Source organism: Phasianus colchicus, chromosome 7 (genome assembly GCF_987193195.1).
Source record: "Phasianus colchicus chromosome 7, bPhaCol1.hap1.1, whole genome shotgun sequence".
Classification (NCBI taxonomy): Eukaryota; Metazoa; Chordata; class Aves; order Galliformes; family Phasianidae; genus Phasianus; species Phasianus colchicus.
In genome coordinates, this window is record NC_143442.1 from 8,259,009 (window position 1) to 8,273,722 (window position 14,714).

General features: G+C 39.5%; 1 pseudogene; it reads left to right on the forward strand.

Moving 5' to 3' along the window:
* Positions 1-13,042: 13,042 nt before the first annotated feature.
* Positions 13,043-14,002, forward strand: LOC149917207 (uncharacterized; annotated as a pseudogene).
* The last annotated feature ends 712 nt before the right edge of the window (positions 14,003-14,714 follow it).

Consider the following 14,714-nt stretch of genomic DNA (forward strand, 5'->3'; position numbering starts at 1 on the left):
AGGAAAACTAATATATTGACCTTAGAAGGCCATTTACTGTTATTTGAAATAAACCCATTGCTTTTAAGTCTATGGACTGTCTATTTTTGACAGTTATAAAGCAAGCACAAATCCTGGGAGCATTTGGCATTTTTGGGGAAGCCCACTTTCAGATCCCGGAGTAGCCTATGTGTTTGATCTGGAGCTAATTATTAGTTCTAATGGGAGATCTAAAAAATACCTGTTGTCCCAGTGGACATGTTTATTCCCAGTAGGATGCTGCTACCTAAACATCTCAGAGGTTTTGTTTTATTTTGATCTATGTGTAAAACACAACTTTTGAAGGGAACAACTGAAGTTGTGTTCCCACAGCTTTAAAAGATTATCTATTTGGGGCTGAATTGTAAATGCACTTAAGTCTTTAAGACATGCTGTTACATTTGTCTAAAATGACTAGACACTTTCTAGGGAATTCTGGGGCAGGGAACAGGAAGGCAATTATGTGTTTTTATATCTCTAAAATGCTTATCTAGTATATACAGCTGAGATATTTGTAACAGTTGCACATCACAAGGAAAATTTTAAAAGCATTGAGTTCCAGCAGCTCACGCAGCTACCATGAATAGTAAATTGCCAAACGTAATTTCACTCTTGGGAATCTTAAGTGTGTTATGTCTGTTTGATCAAATATTATTAGGTTAACTTTAACCATCAAAATAAATTAGTAGCTAGTGGTTCTATCTAGATTATAACTGGGGAAATAGAATAAAAGTAGATACATTCAGATGCTGGCAAGTGCTTTCTAAGAGTGAGCTTTAATAAATATGGAAAGAGCAACCCTAGGGAAATTTTGGAAGCTGCCTTATTTGATATTTAAAAGTGCACTAGAAAACACAATAATAAATTTGAAACTCTGCACACAACCCAGATGCCCCCGCCTTCCTCTAGCTTGTTTGGGTGTATGAAAAGTCCTTTGGATTCTGAAAGAATAAAGCTAATTAGAAAAAATATTTAACTTGAGACAGATAAGATTTGGTTATTGCCTACATCCAAAGAGCTGTATTTAAAATCATACAGCAAGAGCAAGCAAAAAGAATGCATAGAAGACTGAGGAGGAAGAAACCTCATTTCCCCCATCTGTCTGTGATAGCTTACAAAAGAGGTGCCCAGTACCACTCTGGGATATCTCTGTGCTGGGGGAAAAGATTTTCAAGGTAAAGTCTACCCTTCAAGAAAGACTTCTAAAATGTGGCCTTATAGCATCTTTGCTGTCAGTATTAAAGGCCAATTTGTGGACTGAAAGTAACTTTCTAGTAAGAGGATTAAGTAAATATCGTGACAGCCTTTGGCTGATAGTGAGCCTGAAATGGGGGAATCTGGAGAGCCTAGAAGATACCAGCATTGCCCTGTTTTAACCTCCACAAATCTGAAAGGAAGTAAGGAATAACAATCATCAGTAAGACAGCCAAGGACAGGGGATAATTTCTAATGACTACATATTTTATGGAAGCATGATGCTCCTCTACCATGAAGTATGTACAAGACAATAGCAGATGTTGGTGGCTTTTTGAAGCCAAACTTCAGAGAAGTATTTAAGTATTTTCTTGCCTTAAAGCAAACACTCACAGGATTGGCTGAAGATGTTTTTCATGATGGAAAAAAATCCTTACCTGATGTCTAAAATACAAAACACAAGAGCGTACTCACGGGCTCATTTATAGACTCATGGGAAACACTTAATTCACCCCTATCCCATCACTGACTATAGATGAGTTCCATTAATTCTTCATCTTCCTATCATAAAATATCTGTTTGCATCAGTTCACCAGCACAGTGAGTGGTTTTCTTCACCAACATCCAAAGGAAATTTTCATTAGTTTATGTACACTGATTTCAATTGAAGTGTAACTTAATCTTATTAATTCCTGAAGGAGGTTATGTTTATTTTCCATGCAGACAATACAGCATATGCATCCCATTCTTCTGTTCTGAGGCATCCCTGAAAGAGGAACAGGGGAGAAAAGAATGATTTTAAGGGAAAATAGCAGAAAAACAAGCAATAGGTTTGAGGTTATTTTGTTTCTATGTTTGATGTATTTTAACATATGGTGAGTTTTATTTCTGTTGATGCTTACAATTAACCTCTTAGTGGGTAAGGAAAACTTCCAAGAATAAAAAATACTGGTGCTTTAATGTTGAGGGAAAATTGAGAGAATTTCCTTAGTTGCCTTCACAAGAGTTAGGTGGTAGAAAGCAAGCTAACAAGAGAAGAATGAACACACATCCTATTTATTTTTTGCATGTCCATAGTTAAAAAACACAGCCAGTGAAACCTGCTGTGGAATATCTTAATGGAAATAAAAAGCATGTATAGGGAGTGAAAAGCAGAAAATACCAGTCTGGCATCAGAGAGTGAGTCAGTCTTGGCCAGCAGTTAAGCCTTCCCAATCCTATTTGTCTGATGTGAGATGTCTGGTTAGGGTGGCTGAAACCACATGGAGAGGGCCTAGCTTCTCATCTCGTGAACAGAGAGCACCTGGAAGAGCACACCTGGCAGTGAGTCATGGCACATGCAACTGCTGTGTGGCGAAGGATAGGACTGTTTTTCAATTCCCCAAACAGTGTATAGCGCTTCTGAGGAAGTGTGGCCTGTGTGTATTTGATCAGAGTAGCTACTGAGATGGCAAATAACAACACAAGATTATTTTTCATGTTATTTGTTTTGTGAGACTTCAGGTTACTTAGCATAAGCAGCAAAAAATACATTTCCTGGAGTTGTTTAGAAGTTAAACCTCAATTGCCTTGCAATGAGGCACCTTTACAAAACAAAAAATGTTGGAACTGAAAGAAAACCCCATACATCTCTGACCTAGGGTGTATAAAAACCCCTCAGACTGACACATCAGCTGTGTATGATGCCGTGTGGGCTGGGAGGTCAGCTGTGGATATCAGTGCTGAAACATTTTTGAAAATGACTTCGGAAAGATCTGATGTAAATGTACACACTGCTTAGCAAATGGTTGGTCTTAAATTGCTTGCAAATGTAATTCTATTTTGTGTTTGGGAATTATCTGCAAGCAGATTTTGAATTTCATACGTTTTCTCATTCGTCAGCACTAGGATGTGAGCTCTTTTCACCAGTCTATTTCAGAAACTGTCCTTGCATATGCAGAGTTCATTAACTTTAATTCTCAGCATGCAGTCAGCCGTGGAGGTCACGTGGTGGTGCGGGTAATATTTATCCTCCCTCATTGGAGCACTAAGGTTTTGCCAAGCCACGGTGGAGAAATTCAAAGACATTTCAAGAAGACAAATAGAAAAATATTAACTTTCATCCTTTTGCAAAAATATCTCATAACACTTGCAGCATTGAGGTGGGCAAATACAACTTCTCTGAGAGTTATTTTCAGAAAAGGTAAAGGAATTATCTTAAAGAGCATAGCCAAGTCAAGTTTACAGGTTTTATTCAGTTCCCTTTTTCTCATACAGTTTCGACAAATTGATGTGAACGCAGTAATTTTATGTATTTCTTCTTCAGAAAATTTTTTAAAAGTAAGATGTAGATTTTTAGGGTTTTTTTTCCTTATTTTTGACAAAAAGAATCATAACGTAAAATGTGTTGTTAGCCTGAGAAGTTTTGTAATAGTGTATTTTAATTGCTTGGAGAAAAATGTAGATTTGGCCCAAAGTCTTTCTCCTTTTCCCATCTCTGTGAAGTTCATTTTTAGGATGTCTTCTAGTGAAAATAACAACACAAAATGAGTGTCTGTAGGAGGGAGAAGAGCATGGAATCCTGTCTTCCTTGGATTCAGCAGCCGTACTCCTATTGACATTATAGGATTTTGTTTCTGACTTATTATAGCAGCACTGATAGAACTGCTCATCAGGCGTAATAAAAATGCATAAAAACATTTGTGGGATCGAGCCCTAAGCTAACAGCCTATATTTAGGATCAAATTATAAGATCTGAGATATATTGGCTGAGATTTTTGAAATTCCATTTGAAACAGCAATCTTCAATGAGTTAGGCCCGAGTTCTGATTTGCATGTATATCAGGAACTTCAGTTTTGTGTTTCATTATCAAAAGAAAGTATCTGTGATTTAGCCACACTAATTTCTTTCTAAACCCAATTTCTTTTTAAAGAGTCACAACACTCAAGGTACCATAATAGAGTGCCACAATTAGATTTTCTAAAATAAGAAGCTGGTTTTGATTTGGTAGGAGTACAAGCCTGTCTCAAGCTACTAACTTTTAATTTACTGGTATTCCTAGCAGTCAGAAATGATTGAAGAAGGCTTAGTTAGAGAAATATGAAAAAATAATTTGTTTTATCCTAAAATATCTCTTAGTTTTTCATAGCAGAAATACATTATCCTTAAAGAAAAGGGTTTGCAATTGGAAAAAAAAAAAAAGAATAATACATTTTATGATATAATTTGCAATTCAGTTGTTTTATTTACCCTATGGAATTACAGATCCCCAAAGAACACAGCGAAAGCTAGAACAGAGCATGTGTTGGTGTATATGCATGCATAAAGAAGAAAAATATGAACAGGTGAGGGCGAGCCCAAGCAGAGAAGTAGAAAACATTCTGATGGATCTAATTTAATTTTATGTTGTGTTTTCACATTGAGTTTCCTTTACAAGCGCTGAAACATTGCTATGAAAAGCCATGAATGTGGGATTGGCCACAAATAATATTTTTTTTAACTTTGGCTGTTGGATTATAATTTGTTAAAACAAACAATAGCTTACCACATTACAGCTGAATGCAGAGATATTACTTGTACTCCGCTAAAATCAAATTATCTTTTAGTTTCTATTCTCTCCAAACTAAGCTAAACAGTGGTGTCATAAAATGACAAATTACAGGATGAATGTAAGAGCAGTGCCTTCAAAAATACAATAGTTATACAAGCCATCTATTGTTAATGAAGAATATAATGCAATTTGTCTGTCTGTAATACAATTATGCAAATCAAAGATGGAACTATCCTGAAATCTCTCTACATTCCAAGTGATTAAAATGAGATAATTTATCACAAAGAATATTACTGATCATGTTTATGTGTTGCACATTAATCCTATTACAATAATGTATCTTTCTACTAATGTAATGGATTTGTGCAATCTAACAGAAAATGACTTTTATACTACCCACAATTACAAAAATATTCAAAGCATATCCATCGCTGCACAATAGCATATGCCTAAGATTGTACGATAAACCTATTAAAACAAACAGAACTTATGAATGTAACCTTCGTACCAATAAAGACAATGCTAAATTCAATTTTATTGCCCTCATTATTTCAACAACTTCATATATAATAAACGTTGGGCGTAAATTACTTTAACCTTCTTTATAAAGAAAGAAAATCTTAAAAAAATGTAATAGAAAAAATGTGGGAATTGGTTAAATGGACACCAGGCATGTAGACCGTGTGATAAAATCTTCTAAACCTACATGTAAGTTGCATTTCCAGTCCAAGAGGTCTCTCTAAATCTAGGCAACCTGACAGATATAATTTTATATATGACAAGTCAATCCTTAAAGTAACAGCAGCTTCTGAAGGAGTATCTATTATACGCAATGAGGCATGTGGAAGTGTCATGAGCTACATGAGGACTTTCTTCCACGTGCATGGAAATACAATAGAAGGCTTAAAAATTCCTCAGGCAAAGCTGTAGTTAGAAAAATCATCAAAAACCAGAAAACACAAAGAATAAGACAACATGTTCATCATTAAAACTAACATTGTACATATGTATTATAATACAGTCACTGGGGGAATGACCACATGCTCTTGGAACATCATAATATTACTTATTTTCTGCATCCAAATCTGCACAAATGGATTATTGCATAATATCTCTTCCTCTCATTGTGTTCTTACACTAATTTCATTTCTAGTGTTCAGCCCATCTTTATTGACCTGGGCCTGCTGCTCTCTTTTTCATCCCTGGAATGCTTCATTAGCTCTCAGTGTGCAGCTGCACCGTACTGTGCATTTTTCCTTCTGGCAGGCAGGCTTTGCTTACATGCAGTTTTGATACTGAGTTCCTTGACTGCAGAACTAATGCAGCTGTCCACACCTCTGGGTGACCGTCCTGTCCACCTTCTGGACATGTAAATCAGTCTGAATTACCCAAATTTGTTCCTCTTTCTTTGAAAGAATTTGTCTTCTTTCTCTTAAACTTGTATATTCTGCATATTAATATTTACTGAACTTATATTTATTTCCTTGATTGCTAGCAGCCTCAGAGGGGACACATTGCAGCTAGGCTCACCTTCATACTCAGACAGTTACTTTTCCCTTTCAGCCATTCCTGCTTCTCTTCAGCCTTGGAGGAAAGAGGATTGCAGTTTGAAAGTACCTGATGTCTGGGAGCTTCTGTTAATGTGAAGTTATCTGCTCCTGGATGGCTAATGTGGATTTTATGCTGCATTTTACTAACTGAGTGATACCAACAGACCGCTCAGTGGTGGAGAACTGTACAAGATCTGTGCTTTAGTAAATACAAGTGCGTATCGACTGCTCTACAAATCTATAAATCCCTGGCTCTTCTCACAGCTACAGTATCACGTTCAAAGGGATTTGAATCCCCAAACTTTCTCTCTGCTCTGTGTTGTGAATGGGATAACATGATCTCATGGGTCAAAATCCTCATTTTAAAACTTGCTGGCACAGATCTCAGTTTACAGTCCCTGAGAAGCCTGGTTTTTACATGGCATTTTAATATACATGTTTCTTTATCATGTGTCAAGGAGGCTTAAGATATAACTGAACAACTGCCTGTTGGTCAGAGCTGTCTGCTGCAAATTTAGCAAAGCTCTTTGCAGACAGAAACATGGTGAGGGGAGGCCTGGTTCTGGCTAAAGCTTGGCTGGCAGAGGGCCTTCTCTCTCACACAGTTTAATATTTACCCATATAGAGTTACTTGAAAACAAATTGAGATAATTCTGCAGCTTGTTTGGATCCATCTCTGCCTGTGCTTCTTGTCTCCCTTTAAAACACACGTGTTCTAAGACCTTTGATGGATGGCAAATGCACATGCTTCTGCTCCTGATGCCAGTAAATGAAAAGCTGTTCTTTGTCCAGCAATAGTCATATGTGGCACTTGGAGAACTTTGTACATCTTTATGTTCTGTCTGAGTAGTAACACAGCCAGCCCCATGTGGTGTTTACAGACAGAAAACTCAGGTACTTTCATGTACGCAGACCAGCTTCAGTGAAGTATCACTTCCATAGAATCCATGTGAAGATGGGGGTAGCAACTGGCTGTATGGATCTCGTGTGCACTGGTGCAATCGCATCAAATTTTCTTTTAGAGTTCACTGAGGACACCCTGACAGTGCTAGCCTCTTGGAGCTGCTGTGTGACAAAGAGTTTCCACGTTTCTCCTTTCTTTTTGAATAAGCTGAAGCTTAACCAAGTTTTGGATAGTGTTGGCCACCAAACATTCTGTGGGTTTTTGGCTTGTTGATCTGTGCAGAAATACTCCTTCACAGGTCTAGCTCAGCCTAATCCGTGTGTCTGGGTCTGTTTCACTGGGAATGAGAGCAACTGCTCACTGTGGGCCCTTAGAAACAGACGTAAAAACATTCAGATAAAAACAGACATAAAGTAGGAGTCTCCTGGGATATCTACAGCCAAGTTAGTTGAGTCCTGAGAAGAGAAAGGGGAAAAAAAGTTAGCAGAGGTGGCTTATTAACTTATTACTAACTTCTCTGCATTTTGAGTCATCTTGAGTATCTGCCCTTGTCTCTTTCAGTGGCTCAATTGCTATAGAATGAATATTAACACTGCCTCACCTCACACGTTTGCTCTGAAACTACCCACAGCATTAGTGAGATGCTCAGATAGCGTGGCAAAGGGAGACATCCAGGTATCCAGTTTTGACATTCTGTCTAATTTCCATGAAATAGCAAGAACTAACCTAGCAGCTAGGGCCTGGCAGCCCTGCTGGTTGTGGCAAACACACTGAGCTTTTGTGCTCTTTGTTTGCAGCACACAGGACTGTCCATAGGCCGTGCTAGTGTGTGAACAAGCATTCTGGAGAGAAGCAGCACCAATTTTCCATACCATCTAAGGGACTCAATTGGCAGTGCTGTGTGACAAATCAAGGCAGATTAAAGTTGAGCTGGTCAAATCCTGCCACGCTGTTCTTCAAGCAAAAAACCTGTGGCCTTGCTGCGTCCAAGAAAAGGCAGAATTTGGAAGACAAACACAGCACTCAGATGTGCAAAAAGGAAGTGTTAAAGACCAGGGAAGACTCATTTTTGAGCAGGAAAGGCTGGTTGGCTGCTTGGGCTTTTCTGCTCTATTGAGGCTGTAATTACAGCTTCACAAAGCTTGCGTGACATTGCTAATTTGAGAAAAAATGGAAGACAGATCTCTGTAAGAACAGTCAGGGTTGAGATTTTATTTATGGAGTCCCTATATCAGCAAATCAAATCTATGAATATTAGTAATTTAGTATCTTTATGTAAGTAATTATAGAAATAATCCAAAAACGAGATTTGGGAAGATGTAAATGTCAGCTATTAAGAACAATTTAAAAGAGGTTAGTTGACTTTAAGATACCTGAAAGTCAAATTGACCATCAAACTGTGGCATGAAATTATGAAGTCAAAATTACTTAACTCTTTTCAGAACAGCTTTCTTTGCTAAATATCTCTTACCTACAGAGAAACCTTCGTATGTTAAACAGTACCTTCAATTTAAGACACAGATTCTGTGCTTTGATCCATCCCGTTTTATTTCCTATAGCTTTGCATCATGAAAGGAGCCAGTTCTTTGCCTTACACATTTGGCATTATGTGATTCCCCTGATTCTTGGGGAGCTATGGGCAATATATATCTGCATGAAGAAGAGGCAAACATACTAAAAATGCCCATTGCAAATAGTCATTTACTTATCATTTGTGTCAGCTAAATTGTGTGGAAAATGTCTTCTTCCTTAGCACAGAATAAGTGTCAAAACACATAGTTGTCCTTTCCACAATGACCCAGAAGGCTGTCTTTCACCATGTAGTGACACAACCAAGGCAGATCTGTCTAAATCTGCCCATCACTCTGACTTGTCTCTTCAAGCACTCAGCCTTTTTGAGGCATTTGTGTTCATTTGGATCTAGTCCTGCAGACTGCTGAGCATGTTCTATGAAGTGTCCTTTAATGACAGGGCTGTGGCTCAATTAGCTAATAGTACATGCTATCGAGCATCCTTATAGAAATGCAGAGCATCTGCCTTAGCCTTTAGCTATGTCCCTCCTGCTTCCCAGGAGATTAGTACCAGCTCTTTATCAGCATCAGTGGGCAAGTGCTAGCACCTTGCAAGGCTCAGTCTTAGCGTGGAGCTTTAACAAGAGCTTTAGAGAGAATAGCAGAGGTTTCTTTCTCCCTGTTTGTGATAATGCCCCACAGCAGGAGTCACAGGAGAGAGCTAAGCACTTATAAATGATTTTATGAAAAGATGTCGAGTTGTGGCACTCCTGAAATGATCTCCTGCTAAGGATAAACACTCCCTTGTTGACATTACCTGTCTTCATTCTGGGTCTGTGGCTAGAAATGAAGATGTTGGTGCTTTATCTATCTCAATCTAATTTACAGAAAGCTTGTTGTCAAAGCTCTCCATGCCCGAGAAATGGCATTGCGGGGATTTGGTGTCCAAATAGGAAGGAGGCGGGGAGAGAAGTCGGGAGAATTAAACCAGGTTTGACCTGATATGGATCCAAATCAAACAGATCTCCTTTATTTATTTTCATTTGTGACTCTCTTAGCAGCAAGGTGTAAGCATTAAATTCAGAAGCGATAGCAAGCAGAGGAAAAAAGTAAGACTTTAAATGATAGCAGGGATCACTATTTTAGTGTATTCCTTCTATGATCTCCTGATAGAAATAGAAGAGACCAGGCACAACATAAATATTTCCTATTATGGATAAACTAAAGTCACAATGGAATCTGTCATGCTTGTGATATGAGAGATGGACAATATTCCTGAGCTGTTGCTATGCTGGCACTTGAAAGCAGTTTGTATTTTGTTTATGGAGCCGAATCAGAAACCCTTTCCCCTCTCTCTCTGTTGTTTTTTTTTTTTTTTTTTTTTGGCCCAGCATGTGTAATTCTTCTTCATGGAAGCTCGAAATGGCTGTGGAGCAGCTCAATATTCCATTTATTTTATTTATAAAAGAAATTCAAAGCCTGAAAAGATGAAGTAATTGACTTACTGGGATGACAGTTAAACCCACTAAATTTAATCTTATCCTCTCAAGTACAACATATCGCGCTTACAAATTATCACCCTGCACCAGACAGGCCTGCTCTCTTCACCTAATCCAAATGGAAATGAAGGCCTCTGTTATTGTATTATCTGACTTTACTATCAGCATTAATCCGGCTTAACTCACTTAATGATGCCACTTGTGGCACTATGAAGGCAGCAAAGAAGTCTATAAACTACTTCCATTAAAATGCAAATCTGGCCCACAGAGAAAATAAGTGACACAAAAGTAGGAGAATTCGGCCATACACTGTATTAGCCTCTTGCCGCACAGAACTGATACAAGTATAATAACTGATGCTGTGATTATTATTCTAGCTGTGGATTTCCAATGAAAGGAAGCCAGTCTACCACAGAACGTCACAAAAGTGCTTCAACAAGCCAGGGTATTTAATTTCTGAAGAGATTTATATTTTTTGTTGTCAGGAAATGAACAAATACTTATCAATGTAAAAACTGCTATCTTAAATCTTCCTGCCAGGTTTTTCATACTGATATTATTTGCACCCTATAACACAGGAAATGAAAATCTTCTGTGCCTTTCACATCTCCACTGTATCTTAAAATCCTTTAGTAACAGCCTTGCTTCTTTTTTTAACCCCCTTCTGTAAACATGAAAGAAAACTTTTATGGATTAAGTATAGGGAATTACTAATGCCAAAATCTCAGCCCCAAATTCCTTCTCCTGAACATTTCTGTTTGCTGATAATTTATTATTTATTTTTTTTTAAAGGGAACTGTAACATCTGTTTTACAGAAAAGCCTGGTTTAACTTCAGTGTAAAGCTGCTCACATTCATCTCTGGTCCTCTCCTTTGCACACATGCAAGCTCACTTGTGCGTCCTGCCTGGCTACCCCTTTGTATGAAAAAGCATTATTGCAAAAGCTTTTGTTAGTATGAAACAAGTCCCGGTAAAAACACCGGGATTCAAGCTTCTTCCACTTTCTCTTGAGCTCAATAGCTTCCTCTGCCTCAGTAACCCTAAGACTCTATTGCTGGCTTTGGCATTGAGAGAACATGGTATCTACATGGAGACACAGACACAGATGCCCTACTGCTTAAATCAACATTTCTCTGTAGGCTTCGAGAATGAAATGTAAGAATTTGGTCCAGCATGTTTTATGTTTGGGGTGACAGATTTGTGATGCCCCTTCACTTTTTCTTGGAAATCTTATCACTGATAATATAACAAATCAGAGATGGGGCCAAGCTAAGCAATTTGGATTTGTGTTTCTGTCTCGTGCATGGGAATATGATTTAGCTCACTCGCTGAGAGGAGCAGTGATGAGATTCAGGTTTCATCTAGGTTTGGATGGCGATTCCCTTCCAAGGCTGAAGAATGTTTTGATCTGGAGCCCTGGAGCGATCACTAACAAAGACCTTTTCTTTCTCATCCCCACCCACACGCTTTCCCCACCAAGAGCATGACTTCCTCAGATGTTACATCACTGAAATAGTGTTGAATTGGCTTTTCTCTCACCTTAAGCCCACACGAGCATGATCTGATTGCTGCAGATGCTAGATCTGCTGCAGTACTTCCATTTGGCTGCTCCTCTCTGACCACAGTGGCACTGGTATTTCAGCAGAGGGTTGTTCAGGGCAGATGAAAACGTCCAGTTTTGTTATAGTTTTATGTTTTTTTTGATTTTCAGTATTCCACATCAAAACATCATGTACTGGAATTAAAGTGTTAATGCTCCAATTCTAGGTACTTATCCCTATACATTACAGAAGTCATGGGATCTGACCCTTCTGGGTGGGGCGGTCTGTTACTGCCTGGCAGTGGGTGCTGGAGGGTGCTTTCCTAGCCGTTCCAAGCTCTTCAGGTTTGACTCGGTCTCAGGAACTCTCTCTCCTATCTTATTTGATTTATTAGTCTCAGTTTCAATTAGATTGTATTATATTGTGTTATCTTGCATTCCGACATCATAGTTAGTAAAATAAGTTTATCTCCATAGATTGTTGCCGCTGTTTTTTTTTCCTCCCTTCCTTTCTTCCTTCCCATTTTGTGGGGCTGGGGGGGTGAGGAGGGCAGGGGCCTACTGCCCCCTGTCATGGGCATAGATTGATCTAGTTAACTCCGTGACAGATTTTGGTGGAGAATGCAGGCATAGCTGCTTTTTGGCTCTTAGAACGAATCTCTCTCTCTGCTCTTAGAGAGCTTCATTAGGGAGCATTATCAATATTCAAGGTTTTGTGCTGGAAAACTTGACCTTGAAAGACCAGGCGTACTGCCAGTATTCTGGGATATTTGTAAACTTTGAGCACTGCTTAGTCGGGGTAGTGCTTTTTTTTTTCTTCCCCCCCTCTCTTGTTAGCTTCCATTCATTAACCCCTTTTTAGCAGATACCAGCGATGAACCCACTCTTTATCGTGAGGGTGCTGTGTAAAGGATTAAAAGCTATGGTGTTACTCGTGACCTACTGGCCAATCATCAGTGTCATAATTACTTGTGGAATTGTGTTCATATATAACCACATAAGGGCACTGATGGAGACACCTGTATGGTACCTATATTGGTACCTATATGCAATGTTGTATGATATGAATTTTGACACTTGCATCCCAGATGGAATGGCTAATTTTACAAACAATTACGTCCTAGATGGAATAGCTAATTTTACAAACCACACAATGTTCAAACCAGTTTACAGGCTTTCCTCTCGGTTTATCAGACGTTTTTCCAATACTGAGTTAATTCTCATGTTTGTGGGTGTAGCCCTGTTCATATCAATCTCCCTGAATGTATTCCAATACAGGCATGGTAAGCAGGAGTCTCCTCCAAAACCAGAGAATGCTGACTGGCAGGGAATATGGAGAGGTTTAGGAAAAATCTTAGAAGCATGGGGACCCGCAATGTCATGGGATTTCACTCTTGAACACCTGTGGGATCCTGAGAAACTTAGCCAGTATTTGAGTCAGGGACGGTGTGGCTTACATAAATCTAAGGAGGTACAACTTATTTGGGGTTTGGCTTATGCTTACCATGCCCTATATAATACTATTCTGGAGAGAGAGAGTTTCCGAGCTGAGGTTCAAGCCAAAGGGGAGAATCTCCAAGTCAAATCTGATCAATTACAGGAGACACCAGTAACAATATCAGTTGCCCTTGTGGAAGGCAAGAAATGGAAACGAGTGTCCTCACGTCTAGAATGGAAAAAAGAAGAAGAGGAGGAGGAAGATCCTGGTGAGGGGCCCTCCTCAGAACCACCAACATCGAGAAAGGCAAAACTAAGAGACATGCAGAAGAGAGTGATGAAGAGGAAGTCTCTGTTATTACTCGTCGGCCTCTGAAGATGACTGAAATCCAAGGCTCAAGAAAGGAGTTTACACGGCGCCCAAATGAAACTCTTGTTTCCTGGTTAGTTCACTGTTGGGACAGTGGGGCCAGTAGCTTGTCTCTAGATGGTAATGAAGCTCTCCAACTAGGAGCCATTGCCAGAGATCCAGCTATTGACAAAGGAATTAGTCGATGTTTGGATGGGGCTGCCACCCTCTGGGAACGAGTGAAGCCGTGAAGGAAAGGCACCCCTTCAAAGACGGCTTGAAGCCTGTGATGAAAAGGTGGGATACAGTTGAAAAGGGTATCCAGTATTTGAGGGAAATAGCCATGGTGGAAATGTTGTATGACCCTAACTTTGTTCCTAATGACCCACGCCAAGACCACGACCCTGAGAGAGTGAGGACGACGCCTGATATATGGCAGAAACTCAGAACAACAGCACCAGGAAGATAGGCCGCTACACTAATGGCAACGTTTGACAGATACCAGGACCAACAGAGAAGACCCTTAGTTTTTGAATTGATTATTACACAACGAGCACGGATGGGGAATCTCAACCGTCCAGGAATCCTAGAGGTCATCATGGACTGGCCTGAAGGTAAAAAGTTTGGAACATCACCAGCAGATGAAGTATCACAAGCTAAAGAGGCCCCACCATACAATGAACTACCAGAAAATGAAAAAAAATATGCCCTGTTCACTGATGGATCATGTTGTAATGTGGGAAAGCATCTCAGATGGAAATCTGCTGTGTGGAGCCCCACACAACAAGTTGCAGAGGCTGAAGGAAAAGGAGAATCAAGCCAACTTGCAGAGGTAAAGGCTGTCCAACTGGCCTTAGATGTTGCTGAACGGGAGAGGTGGCCAATACTTTATCTTTACACTGACTCATGGATGGTGGCAAATGCTCTATGGGGGTGGTTACAGCAGTGGGAGCACAATAACTGGCAAGGAAGGGGTAAACCTATTTGGGCTGCTGAACTGTGGAAAGATATTGCTGGCCGAATAAAGAATATGGTTGTGAAGGTGCGCCATGTAGATGCTCATGTGCCCAAGAGTTGGGCTACTGAAGAACAGCAAAATAATCATCAGGTGGACCAACCTGCCAAAATTGAGGTGGCTCAGATAGACCTGGACTGGCAGAACAAGGGTGAATTATTTCTAG